The 20,315-nt window shown below is 42.3% G+C and overlaps 1 protein-coding gene and 1 pseudogene across 1 annotated transcript in view; both read right to left on the bottom strand.

Annotated features, from left to right (window-relative positions):
* The window catches only part of COLEC12 (collectin sub-family member 12), a 294,036-nt gene that overhangs the window by 202,398 nt on the left and 71,323 nt on the right, over positions 1–20,315 (bottom strand). The gene's annotated exons all lie outside the window — the stretch shown is intronic.
* On the bottom strand, positions 6,487–6,945 carry LOC102846777 (annotated as a pseudogene).

Genomic DNA, 20,315 nt, shown 5'->3' with positions numbered 1-20,315 from the left:
TTTATCATCCCCACCTACACAGCAGGTACTTGAGTTTTGGAAAGGTTAAAACACTCACAGTTCATTCACTGAAATGAAATTCTGATGATGATGATGATGATGATGATGATGATGATGATGATGTAGGGAACTGCTGAATTAGACCAAGTTAAACAGATTCCCTATAGTGCGGCTTCAAACTAAGGTGCTGAGCATATTGTGTGTTTCCATAGAAACTACAGTGCTCTCCCTGTTCAAAGGTCCTTTTGCAGAAGATTGGTTTTGGAGACTATTTACAAACAGCAAGTTTTCAGAAACAGTGAACTTATTTATTCATTAATCGACTGGAAACATTCACCAGATGATATTGGGTCCACAATGAAGAACAAGGAAAGCAGTGGTTTAGTGTTAGACTTTCTGCCTGGCACGTGGGAGATGCAAGTATAAGTCTCAGCCAATGCACCTCACATTCTGTCATCACCCATCTGCCAGTGGATGCATGAGTGCTGCTACAATGCTGAACAAGTTTCACTGGAGCTTCTAGATTAATACAGATTATCTTGGCACCAGAAGCCAGGAAATTAAAAGATGCATTTCTATGAGAAAGTTGGCTCTTAGGGACCGCTCCAAAGTACTGAAAAGCAATGATGTCACTCTGGCGACTAAGGTGCGCCTGATACAGGCCATGGTCTTTGCAATCACTTGTTATGCATCAGACAGCTGGACAATGACTAGGGATGACAGAGGAGAATTGATGCCTTTGAGCTGTGGTGTTGGAGAAAAATATTGAATACACCATGGACTGCTACGAAAATGAAGAGGTTTGTCCTAAAGAGGGCCTTGGAGGCAAAAATTCTGAAGCTTCATTTGACATATTTTGGACATGTTGTAAGGAGGGCATCAATCCTTAGAGAAGGATGTCGTGCTTGGGAGGGTGGAGGGAAAGAGCAGGAGAGGAAGACTCTCTATGAGGTGGATTGATTCAGTGATTGGAGTAATCAGGGTAGGTGTGTCTGAGACAGTGAGATTGGCACCAGGTAGAGCAGGGTTTAGGGCTGTTATACATGGAGTCGCTATGAGTCGCAGGTGACTCTAGGGCACATAACAACAACAACATGTCTACAGATTTCAAGGCTTTCAGTGAGTTAGTACAGAAGCCTTGACAACATTTTGTTCCATCGTGTATAGGTTTGCCATTACTCAGGGGTTGACTCAATAGTCACTAACAAGAACAACATACAATGGTGGGCACTAAGCAGACAGTGTCTGCCCCCTATCGCTGACTGACTCATTCATGGAAATTTGCAGAGACAGACAGACATAACGAGAACATTACATGGAAGCCAAAAATGGCGTCTACTCCCTCTGCAGGCTCAGATTTTCTGTTTGCAAGTAAAAGTGCCCCAATAAAAAGTCACTGTGGGCTAAATAAGAAATAGTACTCTTTATACTGAGAAGGACTGATGAAGAAGTCAATGACTATCACAGAACCTAGCTCCTCAGGCAGTCGTTGTTGCTGGGTGCTGACAAGTCAGCTCTGACCCCACAGGTGCTCAAGGCTGTGTTCTTCTGGAAGCAGGGTGCCAGCCCTGCCTCCTGGTAACCTCTCAATGGGTTTTCATCCTTCCTTTCGACAGGGAGTCCAGCCCTTACCACCAGTGCCACACTGGGACTTCTCGCTGAAAATAAGGGTTAGTTACGGGCTTCACACTTCACTGTTTGCACATACTGTTTCTCCTACGTGAGTTCAAATTCCACCCTGTGTGTGAGACTTTCAACCCTTTAGCCCAGAGGAACCTATGCTTTCTCCAAATTTCTATAACTTATACGACCAGTACTTCTCAGACTTGTACTATCACAGAGCCATCACTCTGAAAGCTGGAAGTCTCTGTAAGTATTCATTTCACCTAGGATGGAATACATCAGGGCTCTTTCATAAACAACTTTGTTCACTATTTCTCTGTGTATGAACATGGATATACAAGAAAAGTCTGTATTCTGTACACTCACATTCTCTTTGTTTCTTCTACTACTTTATAAACCCTTGCTTGCTGAAAGTGAGGAGAATCTGAAGCACTTGTGGCCGAAGGTCAAAGATTCAATATGGATTGAAGCTCAACATCAAGAAAACAAAGATTCTCACTACTGTGCCAATTGGCAATATCATGAGGGATGGAGGCGAGACAGAGATTGTTAACAGCTTTAGTTCGCTTGGCTCTAAAATCAACACTTTTGGTACCAGCAGTCAGGAAATTAAAAGACGAACTGCATTGGGAAAGTCCGCTGTCAGAGATTCTCCAAAGTACTAAAGAACAATGATGTCAGTCTGGAGACTAAGGTTCTTCTGATTTAGGCCATGGTCTTTGCAATTACTTGTTATGCATCAGAAAGCTGGACAATGACTAGAGATGATAGAAAGAGAATTGATATCTTTGAGCTGCAGTGTTGGAGAAGAATACTGAGTATACCATGGACTGCTAAAAAACAAACAGGTTCATCCTAGAAAGGGTGAGACCAGGCTTCTCCTTGGAGGCAAGGATTCTGAAGTCCTATCTGGCATACTTTGGGCATGCTCCAAGGAGGGACCTGTCTTTGGAGAGGGACATCATGCTTGGGAGGGTGGAGGGACAGAAAAAGAACCAGGGAAGAAGAACCTCGAAGAGATGGACTGACTGAGTAACTGGGGTAATGAGTTAGGTATGTCAGAGAAAATAAGGTTGGCACAGGATAAAGCAGGGTTCTGAGCTGTTGCACATAGCGTCACAATGAGTCACAGGCTACATGACGGCACATAACAGCAACAACTCTACAAACTCAATAAATACTTTTCTGGTTTCTTTAATGTACCCAAAACATAATATGTACTTGACTGAATTGACTTCAAATGATCTCCAGAATGATGCTGAATGATTATTCAAGATCCACAATCTGGAAAGAGGAAGATACCTATTTTCTCATGCTCGGGAAAAAAACCTAAAAGTCAAATCTCAAAAGCATTCAAGTAGTTTGTATTTCATTTTCATGTCCTTTGGTGGTGGTGGTGGTTGCTCTTGCCTTGCATTTTGGCTGGATAGATGTCTTTTCCCTGTCCTTGAAGATGTGAAATGTTTCATATTGAGGAACAGATATATACATGTTCTTGTTGCTGCCATATGCAGTCAAGTTGGAACCAACTCACAGCTAACCCTCCAGGAGATTTTCAGAGGCAATAAACTGAACAGGGTGAGATTGCCTATCTTTTACCCTGGAGAAGCTGGTGGATTCAAATCATATGCCTTTGGATTGGCGGGACAGTATCTTACCACTAGGCCAGCAGAGCACAACATCAGATGCATATATACGATAAAAACCCAAACAAAACCAGTTACCATCAAGTCTGCTTTTATGCTTGGTGACCTTGTATGCTATAAAGTAGAACTGATTCATGCGGTTTTCAGTGACTGATTTTTTGAAAGGAAATTATGAGGCCTTTCTTCTGACATGTCTCTGGGTGGGTTCAAACTGCCAACCTTTAGGTTTAACCAAACACTTAATCATTTCCGCCACCAAGGAACTCCATGTTACAGAGAAACTAAATATGTCCATGTTGCCTATTAAATCAAGTAAATTAGAGTTGTTAGAAACAATACTTTGAAATCATGCCACTGTGTCTCAATAAACACTGTCATGGGCTGTGTGTGTGTGTGTGTGTGTGTGTGTGTGTGTGTGTGTTCTGAGCAGTACGTGTAATCTGACAATCTAGGAAAAATATTTCCTCTTTAGTTCATTATGCCTGTTTTTATTTTGCCAGCTTCAGTAAACTTTAGGGATATTTCCTCTCATGCATCAAAAGGGAAGTCAAATCTTGCCCATTGCCCTTGTTCCCTCTTAGGGCCTTCACAGTCCATGTCTTCTAAATGGAAATGGTTTTCTCATCTGATGCTTGGATGTCCAGGGTGAACACAAATAACATAATCAAACCTGGCGAGGGAAATATTTTTTCATATGGAGAACAGGAAAAAAAAGTACCAGAAAGTGCAATAACACACTTGTTCTTTTCCATGTAGCAAAAGTACGCATCAGCAGATGTGTTTAGCATAGGTTTCAAAATACCCTGAGAAAAATGTGCCCAATCTCTCCTAGGCTATTGCTCCCATTTCTCCATCTTGATCCTCTTAACACACAGATGTTGTTTACAATACATGATCTCATTGATTTGAACTCTAATTATTCAGAATTATGAAATTTCTTATGAGTCAATCTGATATACCTCTATTTTTAAAATGAAAGCTTTACTGAGTTCTAATTCACATACCATTTAATTTCTTCATTTACACTCTTTAAGTTGTTCAGTATTTGCACTAGTGACTAATCGACTTAAAAAGATTTCATCATATGTAAAAGAAACCCTTACCTATTAGACGTCCTCCTCACATCCTCCTCTGCAGTCCTGAGACAATCACTAATCTACTCTCTGTTTGGGACAGCTCATGTGAATGGAATCTAACACTAGTGGCCTTTTGTGACTGGCTTCCTTAGCATAGCATAATGTTTCCAAGGTTCATCCAGGTGATAGCACAGAGAAGTGCTTCAACTTTTTATGCTAAATCATCTCTCATCATATGACCATACCACATTTTATTTATCCATTCAGGATGGATTTGGGGTGGTTTCCACTTTGGGGCTGTGGTGTCTGGGTGAAGTAAATGCTTAGACACTCAACTACTAGCTGAAAAGTTCGTGGCTGGAACCCACCTTAGAGGCACTTTGGATCTGGCAATCTGTATCTGAAGGGCTACAGTTCTGCTTAGTCTGAGGCAGAGCAGACTCCACAGCAACTAACAACAGCATGAATAATTCTCCTATGAGCATTCCTGTACTAACTTTTATGGTTTCATGTCTCTTTTATATACACCTGGGGGTCATAATTCTATATTCAACATTTTCAGGAACTGTGAGATTACTCTGACACTTAATCTATACAAACAAGTTTTGTGCATAAATTCATGAAGTAGAAAAGAATGCAAAGATTTTTCTACTGAAGCAATTCCTAAACCTTTCCAAGTATTAGCCCTACATTTAAAAAAATAAATAAATAAATACAGTGTCAGGGTCTATTATTCTGACATCTTAGAACAAGTTCAGTTGGCCTTAATAGTAAAGTGCAACTTTTTGTCAATGTTTATATTATTGAGAATGACTAAACATTATTTTAAAAGTATTTCTTTCATTCACACTTTCCATTTTATTGTCCTTAATCAGCTGGAATTATTTTGCTAATTTTTCTTCAGCATTTAAGGGACTCAATGCACATAATCACATTGGACTTCGGGGGCAGGGGAAGCCTTTTTACATGTTTAAGATGCTGACTTTTGATGAGCTCTTTCAGTTCATGTGATTGGCAGGAGTTGTTGAATAACAAGAAACCTTTTAAGTTAAAGAGCCAGTCACAGGTTAAAGCCCTACCTACAAAAGACCACTCATAATGGGCAGATGACTCAAGAGTTCAAGCTTTCTCCAATATTATATCTTCCTTGCCCAACAAAAATAGTATTTCTAGTAAATTACTCTTTCTATATATTATTAGAGGTCAGCCATGGTTGACATTGAGTATTGTAAAATGTTAATGTGCTTGACCACAAATTGTGCCTCTAAATGACACTCCCCTTCTGAAAAATCAACCACTGTGCAAATTCCTGCTGGCATACTCTGTAGGAAGTCGCCCTGATAACTAAGAGGCAGTATCTTTCTAGTGATTTGAATCCACCAGTGTGTCTCCAAGGAGAAAGATGGCAATCTCTTTCCATGCAATTTACAGACTCCGAAAACTCACCAGAGGGTCAGCTATGAGTTGGTTTTGATTCAACAGGAATGAGAGGTTGTTTCGGGTTTTGGTTGTTGTTTGTTTGTTTTTTAATTGGAAAGTAGTTTAGTGCTTCTTTAGAAAGCTGGGAATAAAAATACCAGAAATCCTAATATTAAGTATGTATACCCCCCAAAAAATAGAAATAAGAGTTGCAACACAAACTGACATTCACACTTATGTGAACTGCAGTCTTATTGACAAAAGCAAAGATTTGCAAACAATCCAGATGTCCATCAGCAAATGAATGTCCAAAGAAGCTATGGTATAATCACACAAAGGAGTACTAAGTATCCCTAAAAAATGTTCATGAATCTGTGACATACTAGACAACATGGATGAATCTAGATCAAATGATGCTGAGTGACATAAATCAGTCACAAAAAGACAATTATAAGATCACGAACTTAAAAAAGGAAGGTTTATGCACAGATAGAATAAATTCTAGGTGGTTATTAGGAATAGGGAGGGAGGGATGCAGAGGGAAGCAAAAATTTATAAACAAACAAACTGGATGAAGGGAAAGGTAATATACCACAAGGGTTTGATTAGGCATTGTGATCAATTACATTAATCATTCATAATTAATGTTGTAAGATAAAATGTTCATGAATAATTGAATGAAAAACTATTGTGATTTGTAAGCTTTCGCTCAAATTTTTTTTTCAATTTAAACAATATCCAAGCTTGTTAAACAAGCTTTTAAAAAGCATTATAAAATAGCCAATTTTCATGACTTCCAGGTTTACGTTGCTTCCAAATTTCACATATAACTGAACTTTCAAATCTGCTAGTACCCGCTGGATGGATTCCACTCTGGATTCTAAAGCATCAATTAATTCTTGCAATTTTTTCTTTGCTTCTTCTAACCTTTCCTCTGCCTCCTCCTGAGAATGGCTAATGAAAACATCATCCACTTGGCAGGGTATCACTAGGCAGTCATCATCCACCAGCATGATGTCATCACAGCATCTTCTAAATTCTGTAGTTGGTTCTTTTTCATTTAGAGCTCTTCCTTAAGCTCTGAGATTCTACTTGTATTCCGTGCAAATTTGAAGGCGTTTCCCATCTTCAAAGGTAATGCTGACATCTTCTGCAGCTGCCTTCTTCATGGTGGCTGCCATCCTGGGACCCGACTCTCAAATAAGGCAACTTAAAACAAAAACAAAAACCCAAAATACCCTGCTATTGCAAACCAGTGGCACACAGTCCTATTTTGACACACACTGGGTAACATGAGTCAGAACAGACATCATGGCAACAAGGTTTATGCTGTTGGTTTTGATATTTAGATGTTTGTGTGAGTGGCGCCTTCCTACAAGAGAAGCCCCCAAGCTCCAAGAGTAGACATCCTAATACCAGAAGACTACAACAGTCCCTTAAGCTCCTCCTGGGCCAGTGAGTACTGTCTCCATTTTTCAAGAAGTCAGGGGGAAGCAGAGCAGCCTACTACTTCTGAAAAGTCACTCGCAGCTCTTGCCTTGAGGGCTTCGTGGAAACATCCATTTTGGTCTCTTGACTGGAATCTGACTCCTTAAACCAGTTCAAGTGAAACAGAGGCCCCAGAAAAAAACAAAACAAAACAAAAGTAGACTAAACTAAACTAAAATAAAACCAATCCATCAACAAACAGAAGATTCCAACTTCAATATGCTGAGACTCTACCATACTGCACTTTCTAAGCTATCGTAAGCAGGATGGGATAGCGAGAGTCTCCTTTTGTGACATTCATCCGTCCACATGTACTTAAAATATCACAAGGAGAAGTTTCTAGCTCTTGTACTGTCATTTTACTTATGTATGTATGTATGTATGTATGTATGCATGCATGTATTTCTTTATTTTAATATACAGAACAGATCCTTCGGGAAGCAAAGCTTTATGAGTAGTAATGTGTCATCACAACTAGAGAAAGACTCATCAACAACCTACGTTATGCAGATGACACAACCTAACCTTGCTTGCTGAAACTGAAGAAGATCTGTAGTACTTGCTGCAGAAGGTCAAGGACTGTAGTCTTCAATATGAACAGAAGCTTAACATCAAGAAGACAAAGATTCTCACCATCGGGTCAATTTGCAGGACCATGTTAGATGGAGAAACGACTGAAGTTGTTAACAATTACAGCTTGCTCAGCTCCACAATCAACACTCTTCACACCAGCAGTCAGGAAATAAAAAGATGAATTGCATTGGGAAAATCTGCTGTCAAGGACCTCTCCAGAGTACTGAAAAGCAATGATGTCAGTCTAGAGACTAAGGTGTGTCTAATCCAGGCCACAGTCTTTGCAATTACTTGCTATGCTTCAGAGAGCTGGACAATACCAAGGATGACAGAAGAAGAATAGAAGCCTTCTAATTGTGGTGCTGGACAAGTGTCTTCGACAATACCATGGACCTCCAAGAAAACAAACAGGTCTGTCTTGGAGAGGGTGAAACCAAGTTTCTCCTTGGAGGCTAGGATTTTCAAGCTCCATCTAACATACTTTGGGCAATTGGCCAGGAGAGATTGGTCCTTGGAGAAGGACATCACGCTCAAAAGGGTGGAGGGATAGCACAGGAGAGGAAGACCCTGGATGAGATGGATTGATACAGTAACTGGGGCAATGAGGGTTGGTGTGTTGGAATTAGTGCTCAGGACAGGGCAGGGTTCAGAGCTGCTGTACATAGAGTCACAGGTGATTCAATAACACATAACAACAACAAAGTTAATAACTTGAAGGTTTGTTCTCAGTGCTTCCATGATTGTTGTTGTTAAGGACAGAGCACGTATGTAAAACAAACAGAACCAAACTTACCCTGTTCTGAACCCTCCTCACATCTGTTGCTTTGAATGCATTGCTGCATTAATAGCCACTCTATTAACGCTGTTTTTTGCCGATCCTCTACTTTTCCAAGCATGATGTCCTTTTCCAGGGACTTGTCCCTCCTCATCACATGTCCAAACTAAGTGAGATGAAGACTCAGCATCTTCACTCATAAAGAGCATTGTAGCTGTACACTTTCCATGACAGATTTGTTTGGGTTTGTTTTTTTTTTTTTTCCAGTTCACGTTCTCTGTTCTTTTAAAGCTACAGATACTGCTCTGGTAGCGTAGTGGCAAGAAGCTGTGTGGTAATCCCAAATGCGTGTAGTTCAAACCCACTAGCTGTTCCATGGGAGAAGGATGGGCAATCTCCATCCATGTGATTGATTAGCTCTAAAAACCCACGGACGGTCAGCTATCGGTTGGATCTGACATCAGCAGCAAAATATAACAGTAATATAATCACTTGCAAAGAAAAACATTTACCTTCATCTCTGGTCATGGTCAAACATTTTTACAAGTCTTCAAAAAGAGTCAAATAACTCAAGGCAACTTGTAATTAAAAAAATAACTTAGGATGGGTGGGGGTGGTTACTTATAGGTCATACAACTTTGTGGGAAGGAGAAGTGGGTGAAGGAAATGGGAAAGATCCAGTGTGAAAAACAACTTTGTATGTAAACTAGTACAAAATAAAAAAAATTATTTTGAAAAATTAAAAAAAAAAGAAATCTGACTTGGGAAAAGAATCGGCATAAGAATAAGCACTGGGCCTTCATTCTACTATTTTCAAACACCCAATTCCAACGCACAGTTTGTCTTCCTTCAGAGCCTGTCTGAACTCAGTGCCTTTGTGTCTCTCTTAAAAATATTTCTTTTTTGTAGTGATTTTCTTTTTTCAACCACTTCGTCATCATCATGGGATAAATACAACAGTTTCCAAGAGGAATCAGCGAGGTTGGGGTTGAATCGATAAAACATGACTCTGTTTGGCAAACACATGATTGCTGAGGGCTTGATCCTGTAATCTTTGTGTTGGCAGAACACCACTGTAGTATAACTGGGTTTGGCAAACCTTTAGTAAAAATAAGACCCTTGACTTAAGATACTATGTAAACATACTGACTTCCTAAAACCCTCAATGGGCATGTGGTAAATAAACGCTTCAGCACAGACTCTGCTATGTAAAACTAAATTAACTTAAATATAATGATTTCCCCCCTCCCACTTCTGCTGCTTTTCAAAGTATATGAGCCACCCAGTTCCCACTTCCCCCTGCCCAAACTTCATAAATGTCCAAATTCTTGTGGAGTCCAAAGGGGAGGTACTCTTCAAAAAGACTTACTGGTAAACTGTGGATAAAATGACGCATCTCTGAGGCCACTTGGGTTGTCAGAGGCCAGAAATAAGCATAAATTAGAACAATTAAGTAAATGAAAATGACCAAAATGAATTTGTGGGGGGAATGACCAGAAGAATTCTTTAAACAAATGCAGGTACAAATTCTATTTAAATTAGTGTAAACTAAAAAAAAAAAAAATTAGTGTAAACTATTTTAAAATTACTATATAGTAACTAAACCTCATAAAACCAAACCAATGCGTTTTGTATAGTATTCAGAGAATACATGATAATCCTCCTTTTTAAAAGTTAATTCTCACTGATGAAATTTTATACAGTCAGTACATTTACAAACAATGAAATGAACTGGTGGACAGATAGACAAATAGACAAACCAGGGTGTTGTTTCTACTTCCAAATAATGATGCCTATCGGAAGTAGGGGGTAAACAATATTTGATTGTTTCTTTCATTGAAAGCATACAGAAATGTGTTTCTTCATACATACATTTATTTGTAGTTGTTTTTGTTACATACCACTGAATCGAAATGGATCCATAGCTGACCCTCCAGTGGGTTTTCAGAAACAGTTAATCACATGGGAGGAAACTGCCCGTCCTTCTCCCATGGAGTAGCTAGTGGTCTTGAACTGTGTGCCTTTAGGACTGCAGCACACCTTCTTGCTATGATAGATTAGATGATGACGATAGATAGATGGAGACAGATAGATAGATAGATAGATAGATAGATAGATAGATAGATAGATAGAAAAATAGATAATAGGTAGGTAGATAGATAGATAATAGAGATAGAAAGAGATGTGTACATACACACAGAGCTCCGTGGTCTAGTGGTAAGAAGCTGCAAATTGCAAAGCACATGTTTTGAATCCACCAACTGCTCTACAGGAGAAGGATGGGCAATCTCCTCCTGTGTGATTTACTGCCTCTGAAAACTTGCTAGAGAATCAGCTATGGGTCGGTCCCAACCCTATAGCACACAAAAATGATAGATAGATAGATGATAGATAGATAGATAGATAGATAGATAGATAGATAGATAGATAGATAGATAGATATAGATAGATGATAGATAGATAGATGATATATATAGATAGATGATAGAGTTAGAGATAGAGTTATATGGATATAATATATATATGGAATTTAAAAAGTTTAGAATATATACCTTTTAAAAGCAGTCACTGTGTCAATCCATCTTTTTAGAGCCTTTCTCTCCTCTGATCCTCCAACAATTCCAAGTATAAAGTCCCAGCCCAAGGAGTGGCCCCTCAAGGTAAAATGTCTAAAGTGTACAAGTCAAAGACCTCCTTTGCCTCAAGAAACACCTTGGCGGTACTTATTCCAAGACAGGCTTGTTTCTTCTCTTGTAAGTCCGTTGTTGACAAGCTGGACAATTTACAAATAAGCTGAACAATTTGTATAAGCAATTGAAAAATGCCATGGTTTGGGGCAGGAATATCTTGGTCTTCCAATTGGCACTCCTGCTCCTTGGCACTTTGAAGAGGTCACTGACAGCAGATCTGTCTGATGCAGCAAGTCTTTTGCAGTTTCTACATATATTGATTGTGTATCCAAGTAAAGAGAAATCATTGACAACTTCATTTTTTTCTCCTTTTATCATAATGTTGCTGCTTGGTCCCCACCATATGCCAAGGGTCAAAAAATCCTCACTGCCATCAAATTGGAATCAACTCATAGTGGACTCTTGTGCAGGTTTTCAGAGGTAGTAAATTGTAGAGAAGGAGATTACGCCTCTTTCTCCCATAGAGAAGCTGGTGGTTCAAAGCACTTGCTTTTGGGTTGGCAGCAAAACTCCTTACCCCCTACAACCACAAAGAATCATTCCCCTCCTATGACTGCAAGAACTGTTTCATCAGATGTCAGCGTACATGTGAGAGCGCATAAAAACTTCCTAACCCGTGGGCCTGAAATGCCACCTTACTTAGAGTCTTCCCAGGTGTGATCATGACAATGCTGTGAGGTGGGGAGAATATCTGGGATTATCTATACATGGGTGGGTCCTAAAGAAATCACAATTTTCCTTGTAAGAAATGAGATCTGATAAATACACAGAGGTAGTGTGATCTTCCTGGAAGAGATGAAAGTGATACAACTATGAACCAAAGAAGCTTGGCAGCCACGAGAAGATGAAAGAAGCAAAGAAAGGATTCTCCCTTAGAGCTTCTAAGAAGACAGAATCTCCCTGCCAACAGGCAGACTGTTATTGCCCTGATGCTGGTAGACTGTGCCTACCATGATGCTGGGTGACTGTTCCTGACCTGATGTTGGCAGACTGTGCCTATCCTGATGTTGGGAGATTGTGTTGCCTACTCTGATGCTGGGTGACTGTGCCCGTCCTGATGCTGGGTAAGTGTGCCTGCCCTGATGCTGGGTGACTGTACCTGCCCTGATGCTGGGTGACTGTGCCTGCCCTGATACTCTACTTGGCAGCAACCCTATCAGTAGATTAACCCCAGTCCCCCTTTTCCTCTGAATGCCACACTTAGTCCTGCTTGTCTGGCCTCCTAAGCTCTTCCTGGCTTAAGGTTGCTCTCCTTCCTTACAGCTAAACCCTTCAGATGAAGAACTCAGACCCTTCCCGTCGGTGGTATGGCAGCAGATCCTGCCTGGTTTCTGACCCTTGGTCCTGGCTTTTTTTCACTTGCTTCCTGTTTTCTGAGCTACCTGAGTACATTCATTGTGTGTTATTCACCATGAGATCCCACTGAGGCAGGAGAGTACCTCAGGAAATGTTGGCAAACTAAACTCATTCAAGAAACTGCGAAACAGCATAAACATGCCACGTGGGGTCTTCAGTGGGATTTGGGAGATAAACTCCCTTACTGAATGAAATGTCTTAATATTATTTCTTAGAATGGCCTTTTACTATCAAATATTCTGAGAGAGGATACTTCTTATGTAACACTGAATTTTATATACCTTTAAGAGAGAGAGTTACATTGAAGAGGAATGATTATCATGTTGACCTTCATAAGCGAAAATGTCTTGCAAAATACTGAATTTCATTGTGCCTCTGACAGGTTTTATATTGTCTTCTGCATTCTTTTAAGACTAGAACTTGTCTCACACCCAGATCATAGACTGCTTGAGAAAAACAATACTCTCTCATAGTTTAAAATGCCTCTATGAAATGTGAGCTTAGGTGGAGGGACAGCAAAAGAGAGGAAGACTCTCAACCAGATAGGTTGACACAGAAACTGCAGCAATGGGCTCAAGTATGCCAGAGACGGTGAGACAGCACAGGACAGGACAGGGTTCATATCCTGTGTTCACTGGGTCACTATGAGTTGTTCTTGACTCGACAGCACTTAACAACCACCACCACCATAAAAAAGTGACTACAGGATGTGGAGGGCGGGGAAGCATGAAGCACCTGGAGGAGATTATGCCTGTAGACTAGTGAGAGGTGATGGTGTGTTTGGCCAGACTCGTAGTCCTGGAAATGAAAAGCATTGAGTGATAGGACTTGGAATGGATTTTGGAGACAGAGAAGTAACAGAGACCAAGATGGCTCTTCAACGCTTGGACTAAACATCCTGACGAACAGTGGTATGTTTATTGACTTTGGGAGGCCTGATGGGGGAGCGGACGTGGAAGTTTATTTTGAACATGTCAGTCATGAGGTGTGTGTTATACGTCCAGTTGAATATGGTCACGTGAGTCTGGAGCTCAGGGATGATGTGGCTGCAGATGAAAAGAGGGAGTCTTAAGCGTGAAGTCAAGGGACTGGATGAGATGGAAGAAAGGAAGAGTAGACAGGATGAGGGATAAGGACTGAGCTCTAGGTTGTTGTTGTTGTTGTTATGTGCCGTCGAGTCGTTTGCGACTCATAGCGACCCTATGCACAACAGCCCTAAACCCTGCTCTATCCTGTGCCAACTGCACTGCCTCTGACACACCCATCCTGATTACCCCAGTCACCGAATCAATCCATCTCATAGAGGGTCTTCCCCTCCTGCGCTGGTACTGTTTAGAAATTGGTAAGAGAAGGAAGAAACTATGATCCTTCAATTCTTCAGAGTTGCACAAGGATACACTTAAATCCCGCGCTCCCACTCATTTCACTCTCTCTTTGGTTGTTTGGGAGGGAGACGTGGGTAGTGACAAGTTTCCTCCTTCCCCTTTTTCCTCCTTCCTCCCTCCTTGTTCCTTTCTTGACTAATTCCCAGGTTCTAGAAATCTCCATACTGGCTAGGAACGGTTCTTGTTCTTGCATTGCCTGGCATGCCTCTCTCTTTGCTCGTCTCCCGAGCAAGTCCAGAGGCATCCGTCATGTGACAGTAATTTGGAATACTTGCTTGCTAAATTCACTGTCACTTCTAAGTAGGGGAAGTGGGACTGGTGGGGAGGAAGGAGAAAAATAAACTACCAAACCCCAGGGACCTCGCTGTGGTGTCCAGCAGTTCTGCATATCAGAAGATGGAGCTGACAGAGAGTAATAGAAAAGAACACTAGATGCCTGCTGGGTTCTAGGATGATGTCTTCTGGTTACATTCGTTCAGCTAATAGAATATTAACTTCAAAATTGCATTAGGAACTCATTAGGAATTCGGATATTGCTGCTTCAAGTGTACGATCTGATGGGACAAAGCCAGAGTGGTCCTTGTCTTCCTCCTCTTCTTCCTGGGGAGCCTCTTGCCTGATGGAGGTGTCAGTTTCCAGGGCCCTTCAGTGCTTATGCAGCAAAAGGAATAGATGTGATGTTTAATGGGAGAGATATACAGGGCAGCAAGGGATGCTGACAGAAGGTGAAAACAGAGAGATAAAACCAAATCCTGAAGATAAGGTCTGAGATCCAGTCCCTGGGTCTTGGCTTTGACTGGAAAGTTTTTTGCCTTTTGAGATGTGATCTCAACTGATCTGCATTCCCACAGAATCCTCCCAGAGCCAAGATCTAGTAGCACAAAATTATAAGAGGTTCCTTCCAAGAAGTGTTCTTTAATAGTGGGAATGGTCGTGGCGGTGATGGGAAGGAGGATGGGGAGGAGAAGGCAATTCCCAGAAACCTTCCTCAAACCCCTCAAAGGAGTAAGGGATGCTAACAGTGATGATGATGATGATGATGATAACTGTTGTTTAGTGAGAGCTACCATGTGCCAGATGCTGGGCTATATTCTCATGCATTATCTCAGCTAATCCTTACTGTAACTCTATACCCACTGCTGCTGAATCCATTCCAACTCAAGGCAAGCTTCTGTCAAGCTTCCATGGCGGTAAATCGTGATGAGCAGAGATGGCTGCATCTTTCTCCTAAGGAGTGCCTGGTGGGTTCAAACCACCAGCTTTCTGGTTATCCATTCAACATATGCTAGCTCTCAGGAAAGTACAGTGAGCTTGGGAAGGGAGATGGCTGGCCAAAAAGAGAAAGATGCTCAAGATGGACTGGAATTAGTGGCTGCAGCGATGGCCTCAGGCACGGCAGAGGCTGCAAGGATGGCATAGGAGCAGCCAGTGTTTGTGTCATGACCATAACACAGTTCTAAGGCAAATGCTAAACAAATACATCCCTCTTGTTCATCATGAAACTGGGGACCAATGACATTACAGAAACTACTCAGATGGAGTTATAGGTTGATGAAGTGATAGAAAATGGAAAGCAAGTGAATCTGCTGTGAGAACCTAAGCTTTTACTCTAAATCACACATGATGGAGACAGTTCAATGCTTCCCCCCAACACATTATGTTGGTGATGGATGTCAAGAAAATGAACTAAAAGCCTCTTAAGCATTTGCTTGTTTCTCTTCTGTTCAGTACTGCTATTGTGAGTTGTCACTGGGTTAAATCCGACCTGCATCTAACACAGGGAGACTTTGATCTGCACCATCTTCACAAAGCTTGGTGTGTTTGTGTTCCATGTTGTAGCTGTTGTGTCAATCCATCTTAATGAGAGTTTTCCTCTGGTTTTTCATGTTTCCAAACCTGTTTTATACTAGCTCACACTTCTTGCTGTTGTTAAGTGCAATCAAGCCAAGTACAGCTCATAGAAACCCCATAACAACAAGGATACATGTTATCAATCACTGATGTCTTGGTTTTACTGATATCAAGAGCATGGTCCATTTCACCAATAGGGCCACCTTTTTTCCCCCCACAAGCTTCCTGAGTTAGGGATGGAGAGCAGTGGGGGGACCCTTTGGCTCTTTGTGAGGTTGAGTCAGGAGAGATCACACATGTGGATCAAAGGCTCTGCAGGTGGCAAGATCTGCTTTCTATGCAAAAAGCAAGCTCCCTGGGTGGTGCAAGTAGTTGTCAGTTCAAACTCAACCAGTGGCACCATGGGAGAAAGGCCACATCACTTGTCAGATGGTTTCTGTGAACCAGAAAGCAGCAACATCAGAACTCCCTGTTCCTCATCCTATGACTATGCTCAGTGGAAAGCTACACTGGCAGGCAGACATGAAAGGCAATGTGATGTGGTACTGTTATAAAAACAGGAGAGCCTGTTTTAAATGGCATAATTCTTAAATGTACTGGGCACAGCACAGCCAAGGTATGCAATTACACCATATGTCAGCACTCAGGTGGTATTAGAGAGCACGTGCCTTAAGATGGACTAGTTTAAAAGGGCCCTGCCATACATTAAACGGAGCATTTTATTACTTTTCTGAATTGAACACAGACACAGAGCAGAGAAAAACCATCTGACTTCACTTACACCTAGTCTCATAGATGCAGGCATGACAGCATTTAAATCCGCAGGCAATGTGGAGTCTCTGATGAATGGGCACTGTTTCTGTCTGGAGGGATGATAATGTTTTGGATATAAATAATGGTGATGGGGCAGAGAGATAAAGTGAATATAACTGCTGGTGGTGGTGGTGTGTACTGTCAAGTCAGAACCGACTCAGAACTGATCCACCAGTGGATTTTCAGATGCTGTAAAGTAGCCTGGGAAGAGACTGACCATCTTCCTCCTGTGGAGCAGATGAGGGATTCAGCTTGGCAGCACAGCTCCTTACCACTGGGTCATCAGAGCTTAATGCCACTGAACAGTACACTGGAAAATACTGAAATGGCAAAAATTTTGGTGCATATATATATTTTGCCACAATAAACTTTTTTAAAAACCTAAGAAAAACACAAGTATACTTGAACTATATCTATTTCAAATTTGAAATGCAGACCTGAAATAATTTTGATGTACTACTGTCTTAAATACTAAGGATGTTGAGTACCATCAAGTACTCAAAAATGGACCCATAGCTAACCCTCCAGTGGGTTTTCAGAGGCAGTAAATCACATGGGAGGAGACTGTCCATCCATCTCCTGCAGAGTAACTGGTGGATTCGAACTGTGTGTCTTCAGGATTGCAGGACAGCTTCTTATCACTAGACCACGAGAGCTCCCTTAAGTCTAAGGATATAAAACATTATCGAGACTCACTTTCTTTTCTTCTTTGACCATAATACACATACCGGTTGCTGGATGGAGAGAACCAGAACGAACTGGGGGATTTGGGCCAAAAGTGTGCCGGGAGGAACTGGGCTTGTAAACCAACCCACACAGACGAAGAATTTTACACATGGAGCAAAAGCTGCCCAGGACAGTCCTCTGGGGATGCAGGTTGGCTTGACTCTCTCAGCAGCGAAGAAACAGCAAACGAACGGCTCCGAGTTCCCGGTGATGATGTCTTCTGCATACTTGGCTGCGGCCTTCCCACTGCTGCCTCCATCCCAGCTCAAGGAGGTCACAAGCCCACGCTAGATTCATGCTCAGGGGTTTACTGGAAACCCACTGGCCGCTGGGGTGGAGTTCTGAGGACATGCTCTGTGATCGCCAAGATTTCCAAGGGCACACAGTTCCCTTTCCTTCAAACAGCATTCTGAGCTGTGGGCTGAGGGCAGTGGGGGCCGCTCAGGGTTTCAAGTCTGGGAGATCATGCATGAGAATCAAAGGCCCACAGATAGCAAAGTGAGCTTTTATCCAGAAAGCCAGGGCCCTGGGTGAGAGCTTCGGGCAGTGTAGAGGCACCAAGTGGCACACTGCTTACCTAAAGATTACAGCTGAGAAAACCCTGTAAGCCAGTCCAACCACATCGCACACTGGATCACCAGGAGTCAGGACTGAATCAATGGTACATAGTTTGGTTTTGATCTAAAAGCAAACACAGAATCCACCCAGCCTGCACGTGGCCAATCTCAATCCCGTCCCCCCCCCCGTCCCCATCCAATGCCTTGTCACTACACGTCTCTGAGAATACACGAGCCTGCAAATGACTTCAAGTTCAGGAAAAATGTTACTGCTTTCCAGCAGCGTTTTCAAAGGCATTTTGCTAGGATGGTGGCTTGTCCCCTTGGCAAGGATCAGTTCAGCTAGGTAACTGCCCTTCCTCTTCGTCTTAATTAGATTATGTTTAACAGCACAGACCTAAGAGCAACTCGGCAGACAAGGAGTGGTTTAACCTGTAAATTAATAGGCCTGACTGGGATTATGGAAGCGAGCTGTGTAAACGCAAGGGGAGCGTGCTAAGCCAGCGTCCTCGGCCTGCTGACACAGCTGCGCCCGGGCTGCGGCCACGGGAGCGCCGAGGGGTTTTGGGTTGCAGTGAAGAAATCATAACAAAGACAGGAAACAGATCAGCACACTCTGGATTTAACACCCTCCCGAGGGGATGCTGCTGATCCCAGGCTGCAGATGTGCTGAACCGGCCTTGAAGAAATTCCACGTCACATGCTTCAGCTGACGAAGCGCAGCGTTTGGGCAAAGGACATGTGCTCAGAAAGTGGACAGAAATGACACTGCAGAGAGTTTCTTGTCTCTGGGACTAAAGGTGGGGCAACTAGAAGTCCATAAAAGGCTTTGGGGATGTCTGCTGAGCAGCCAGGAAGATGCCCACAAAGCCCAGTGTGTATTTACTCAGTGTAAGAAAGCCACCTAGACTCTTCCAATGGAGCCCCGGGGGGCAAACTTCACAATATACCAGACTGTGAGCAGAAAAGTTGGCGGTTCAAGTCCACCAGCCACTCCACAAAAGAGAGAGGGGCAGCCTCCTCAAGTACAGATTTCAGACTCAGAAACTTGATGTAGGGTCACTGACGAAGGACCAATTTGAAGACAGTTAGTTTGGGTTTAGACCCCTCCATTAAGATTTTTAATATGCCCTGGACTGCCAAAAGAACAGGCAGATTATGTCCTGGAGAGGTGCGGCCAGAGTGCTCCTGGGAGGCAAGCGTGATGAAGCTTTGTCATTCATACTCTGGACATACAGCTGGGCAAGGCTCTTCCTTGGAGAGGGACCTCAAGCTTGGAAAGATGAAAGGCCAGCAAAGAAGGGGAAGTCGCCCAATGAGTTGCACTGACACTGTGACATCAGCAATGGACCGCAGTGTCCCAGAGATGATGACAGTAACACAGGACAGGGCAGGTTTCAGGATAGCTGTTTATAGGGTACTTATGAGTCATACTCAATGGCACCTAACAACAACAACAACAACAGGAAAAGACCCTCTAATTAGGGAGCTCTGGTGGTCTAGTTAGTAGTAAAGAGTCGTGCTGCCAACCCAAAGGCATGCGATTCAAATCCGCCAGCTGCTCCATGGGAGCAGGATGGGCAGTCTCCTCCTGTGCAATTTACAACTTCTAAAAACCCTGTGGACAGTCAGCTATGAGTTGGTTCTGACTTGATGGTACACAATGATGACAACATTCATCCTTCCAATTATAGGATTTCTCAGCTTTTCCTACACTTTGCTCTTGTCTGTGTCCTAGTTGACTTAATGGCACCAAACAAGAACAAAATCTCTTCTGAGCTGGCCATGACAGGTGGAGTGCAGAAGTGCCCAGGTTACAGTTACGGCTCATTGGTATTAGTCATTTCACCTTAGGTAAATCTGCTCTCTCTTGGAGAAGACTGAACCAACCTCCTGCTCACTCACAACAAAGTCTTCATCACAATCACCTTTACTTGCTGCGTATGCAGCTTAATCACTGAAAAGGCTTTGAGCTTCATCTTGCCCTCAAAGTTAAGACTACTGTTTCATTGTATCTGTAAATTTGACCTAAACCGGGGACTTGTTCATACCCAGAGGACTGTCGGTTGTTGTTGAGTGTCATGGTGTGAGAACCAACTGATAGCTGACCTTCTAGTGAGCTAAGGCAGTAAACTGCCTATCCTTCTTGAGCAGAGAAGCTGGTGGATTTGAACTGTATACCTTTTGTGTTAGCAGTGTAATTAATTCCTTAACACGAAACCACCAGAGCTCCCTCTCTACAGAATGACATAAAGCCTTCTTCATTCAGCATTTCAAACAGCACTGACAACAAAAACATGAGTACTTTGCTGTGCAGAGCTTCTGGGAAGGTATGTT

Source organism: Elephantulus edwardii, unplaced genomic scaffold (genome assembly GCF_000299155.1).
Source record: "Elephantulus edwardii isolate Elephantulus edwardi_28Jun2011 unplaced genomic scaffold, EleEdw1.0 scaffold00316, whole genome shotgun sequence".
Taxonomy (NCBI): domain Eukaryota; kingdom Metazoa; phylum Chordata; class Mammalia; order Macroscelidea; family Macroscelididae; genus Elephantulus; species Elephantulus edwardii.
Note: the sequence above shows the minus strand (reverse complement) of the source record. Positions and strands in the feature narration are given on the sequence as shown.